Source organism: Lathyrus oleraceus, chromosome 7 (assembly GCF_024323335.1).
Source record: "Lathyrus oleraceus cultivar Zhongwan6 chromosome 7, CAAS_Psat_ZW6_1.0, whole genome shotgun sequence".
Lineage (NCBI taxonomy): Eukaryota > Viridiplantae > Streptophyta > Magnoliopsida > Fabales > Fabaceae > Lathyrus > Lathyrus oleraceus.
In genome coordinates this window covers 103,837,217-103,842,323 of record NC_066585.1, presented here as the reverse complement: position 1 = coordinate 103,842,323, position 5,107 = coordinate 103,837,217, and positions in this window count along the sequence as shown.

The following is a 5,107-nucleotide window of genomic DNA, read 5'->3' as shown; positions in this document are numbered from 1 at the left end:
TTTCTTCTCCTTTTCCTTCTTACTTTTGTTCTCATATTTTTCAAGACTTTCCAATGCTTGCTGATGTTCTTCCAGCTTTCCAAACAGAGTTGTAATCGTAAGTCTTGTTAGATCGTTGGCTTCCTTAATTGTTGTTACTTTAGGTTGCCATTCCCTGCTAAGACACCTGAGAATTTTATTAGTAGCGATTTCATTGGAAGCAGGTTTTCCAAGTGCATTCAACCTATTAGTGAGATGAGTGAATCTCTTTTGCATGTCGGAGATAGTTTCTCCTTGTTTCATGCGAAAGAGCTCAAACTCTTGATTTAGAGTGTTAATGCGAGACTGTTTTACTTCAGTAGTACCCTCATGGGCAACTTCTAAAGCGTCCCACATTTCTTTAGCTGTCGTGCAATGGGATACTCGATAATACTCATCAACACCAAGTGCTGAAATTAGTATATTTCGAGCTTTCCAATCACACGACCACTTTTTCTCATCTTTCTCATTCCAATCAGCTTTTGGTTTAGGAACTATGGCGCCAGCCGCATTTGTCATTGTAATTTGAAAAGGACCATTTTCAATGGCAGCCCATACTAGCCTATCCACAGAATTTATATGAATTCGCATGCAGTCTTTCCAGTAGCCGTAATTTTCACCGTTGAAAATAGGCGCTCTATTATACGCCCCCTTTGGTTCAGAATCCATACTGTTACAGGCAGCCACAGAGCACCAGCGAACCGGCGCTCTGATACCACTTGTTAGACGGTGTGGCTAGTGATCAAGAGGGGGGTGAATAGATCACCTCTTTAAAAGTAACGGATTTAAAGTTTTAACAGAGTTATTGAAACTTAGCGGAAAAATTTGGTCCTGAATCGACTTCCGTCTATTCTGAACCGCTGCTGGAAAACCGGACACGCGAATATAATGCTGGATTTGAATTAGAATGACAAAGATAATCAACACCAGAAACTAATTAAATTGAATGCACTTATTACTAGATCCTATTTCCAATGGAAGAAACACTGCAAATAGTTTTGTCAAACAGTTGGTGTGTATGCGCTTTGTGATGAACAATGGTGGACTTTATTTAACAAAGTTTTCTTGCCACTATTGTATCGCGAAGAACACAGCCACAACACACTAACTGAAATTTCAAAACTATTGAAAACTTAAAGAGAGATAAGGATAGAATATGATACGCAGAGATTTGGTAAGGAAGTTCCCCACGTCGTCCTCGCGTGTGGGTACGTCTCCCTCTCAATTTCAAATGAAATTGAGAACTGTGATTATCAATTAATGCCGAATTCGTTGATACAAGGTTACAATACAAAGACAGAATTCTAAATCCCAATAACTTCTTCTTGTATGAAACTTCCACTTGATCTGAGCTCGATCAAGAATTTCCTGCAAGAAGTTGCAAACAATTCACCGGTTCCACGACCTGTTTGCGAAATCCCCCGATCTCCAAACGCAACGCTGCGGCTGAATCTGTTCTGCAAACGTGACTGACAAACCCTCAAGAACACTCCAGTTCTTGAAGGACAAACCAATTGGTTTTTCCTCGAAACCCCCTTCAATCTTCAACTCAGCTAGATCCTCGATCGTTCCACTGGACACCTCAGCTAGATCCTTGATCGTACCACTGAACGTTATCTCGTTGATCCTTTAATCCGAAGAACAAGAATGATTATGTGTTGATGTTCTTGAAGAAAAGTGATTGAGAAGATGAAGAAGATGAAGTATCTTTCAGGTTTCTATGTGCTCCAAAACAATTGCTCTTACATTGCTTTAATCTTGTGTTCAACTGTTTTTCTCTTTGTGAATTCGTTGATTTCACTGCTGTCAAAAATTATTTCTTATATACAAGGACAAAAGCTGTTAGTTGTTTAAAACAAACTTATGTATTGATGCATGATGTTATGTATCGATTCATACTGTAACATTGAATATTTTTAGAGAATTAATGAAGGCATGTATCGATGCAAGGCTCGTATGGATCGATACATGAAGCATTTCAATTAAGCTTGTATCGATGCAAGATGCGTGTGGATCGATCCATAGAGCAATTTGCCTGTCCATGTATCGATGCATGACTCGTATGGATCGATGCATGCTGAAGCAAAAGTGTTTTGTGGTTTACAATATATTTCATGGATCGATGCATAAGATCATGTATTGATGCATACTGATACAAAATAGTTTTTATGAGTTCTTTTAATAGGTGTATCACTGTGGATCTTTATGTATAGATATGAGACACTAGTATGAGATAAAAACACAAATGAATCATGCAAACTGATGCACATGCCAACAATTGGTCAATGATCACACAATTTTCTATCATTCAAAACTTTATTCAAGGTAAGGACTTTGCTCACAATATCAACCTCGACAAACAAGCCATGGAATAGGTAATCAAATGGGCTCTTAACCACTGACATTGAACGTCAGGGTGAGCAGATCAAAAGGGTAATGAGGATAAGACCTCATAGCTCTTAACCCTGGACAGGGTGAGCTCATGACAAAAAGTGGGGATTCAGAAAGGTGGAACCCTCTCCACTGACTGACCGGACAAAAGATCTTGGGCTTTTGCTCTGAAGCATCGACACGTAGTGCGAGCATAAAGAACGACACACTGAATAACGGGGGATTGACTACTAATCCCTTTTATCCGTCAATTGCCTCTTCAGGGAGGTCTTTAGCACTGATGCCTCTTCTTGGAGGTCTTTGGGCACAAAAGTAAACAAACAAAAGAAAACATTGCCTCCTATTGAGGTCTTCCAGCTAAGAAAGCGGTAAAATGCGGGAAAGATAAAGGATCAAGAGATCTACCACACGGATAAAGATCCGAAGTAACAGCAACTAAAGTAATAAGAAACCCAGAGATCTCTCAAGCTGGCACCATCAAAGAAAGCAAGTCAATACAGGTAATCGGAATAAACCTCCAAATGGTATCCCACAAATAAAGTGGAATGCCAAGCAAGCTATCCTTTCAGGAGTCATGTGAGCCCTCACAAAAAATCAACAAACAGGTTAGAGAAACAATATGGGGTGCAATCAAGAGTTGCCCCAAATAATAGAGTCACATGAATCATGCCATTAAAGTTCACAAAAAGCAACCAAGGGTAGGAGGCCTAAACCTCTTGTCAAACAAATGCATTAAAAGGGTATCAAAAATTTCAGGTTGAAAGTATAAAGTAGTGGAAACAGGGCAAACCTGATTGGAGAGATCGAATGAAATTGAATTGCCTGGTTGGGTTTGCAAAGCAATCTGAGGGTTTATATGAGATGGAATTGGCTCTTTGCAGATGAGTTCCTTTCAGTCTCTGGAGGTTCCTCTGAACTCTGTTAGCTCTTCTCTCACTATCTTTTTCCCAGGGTTTTTTGGCAGATGGAAGTCTAGAATATATAGCCTAATTTCGTGGCTTTGTGGGTTCAAAATGAAGGCAACTCAAGCCCAAAACGTTTATGTTATATTTCAGAACGCGTGCACTTCGCTTAGCGAAGGATCTGCTCGCCTAGCGAGCATGACAGTTCAGCTTCTCTTAGCGAACCATGATGCTCGCCTAGCGAGCATGACAGCTCAAGCTCTGCTTTTTGCTCCTTCGAGATTAGCATTTTGATTGATGAATAGACCCCATTTGAACATGTTGGAAGTATCTCAAGCCATTCCCTTGTGTTGACTGATCACCCAGATAGGACCCACAAAGTGTCTTGGATGATATTCAAGCTTCTTGGATCTAATTCTGATTGACATGATGAAATGCAATATGAAATGTTAAATGACCTAAAAATGAATGCATGAATGAGGGGGGCAAATTTTGAGGTATTACACATATATTGTCTGAGTTATCGGGCAGCCCAAACTAGGGTGCATCAAGTCTTCTCCGAGAGTGAATATCGGGATTCACAATCGGTAAACTTCTTGCTTATGTAATAGATGCGTGCTCCTTTCTTCCGGTCTCATCTTTTTCCCTCAATACACATCCCATAGAGTTATCAAGTATTGTTAGGTATATAATAAGTGGTATCCCGTGGACGGGTGGTACCAAGATAGGTGGCTCTTGCAAGTATTCCTTGATTTTATCTAAGGCCTTTTGACAACCTTCATTCCACTCAATGGCTTGATTTTTCCTGAGCAACTTGAAGATTGGTTCACACGTAGATGTAAGATGTGAGATGAACCTAGAAATCTAGTTCAATCTCCCAAAAAATCCTCAAACCTCCTTTTCTGTCCTTGGAGCTGACATTTCTTGGATAACTTTCACTTTATTGGGATCGACTTCAATTCCTCTCTGGCTGACTATGAACCATAATAACTTTCCTGATCTTACCCCAAAGGTACATTTTGCTGGATTTAGACGTAACTTAAACTTTCTTAGACGATCAAATAGTTTTTGTAGGTTGACTATGTGATCCTCTTCAGTCTGTGATTTGGAAATCATATCGTCAATGTAAACCTCTATTTCTTTATGGATCATATCATGGAACATGGTCACCATGGCCCTTTGATATGTTGCCCTAACATTTTTTAATCTAAAAGGCATTACCTTATAACAGAAGGTGCCCTAGGGAGTGATAAACGTGGTTTTCTCCATGTCCGCAGGATCCATTATTTATTTGGTTGTAACCAGAGAATCCATCCATGAAGGAGAAGAGTGAGAACTGAGCGGTGTTATCTACCAGTACCTTGATGTGTGGTAGTGGAAAATTGTCTTTAAGACTGGATCTATTTAAATCCCGATAATCTACACACATTCTGACCTTGTCGTCTTTCTTTGGAACGGGAACAATGTTAGCCATCCACTATGGATATTTTGCAATAACTAAGAACCCAGCATCGAGTTGTTTTCTGACCTCTTCCCTGATTTTGAGAGACATGTTTGGCCTGGTTCTTCTTAAATTTTGCTTAACTAGCCGACATTCTGGTTTGAGCGGTAATTTATGTACGATTATGTTTGTGTCTAACCCTGGCATATCCTGGTATGACCAAGAAAACACATCTCAGTATTCATTTAAGATCTCGATCAATCTTTTCTCGACTTCATCTTTCAAGGAAGCGTTGACCTTTAATTCTTTCTTTTTTTCTTCAGTCCCCAAATTGATCATATCCACTAGTTCCTGA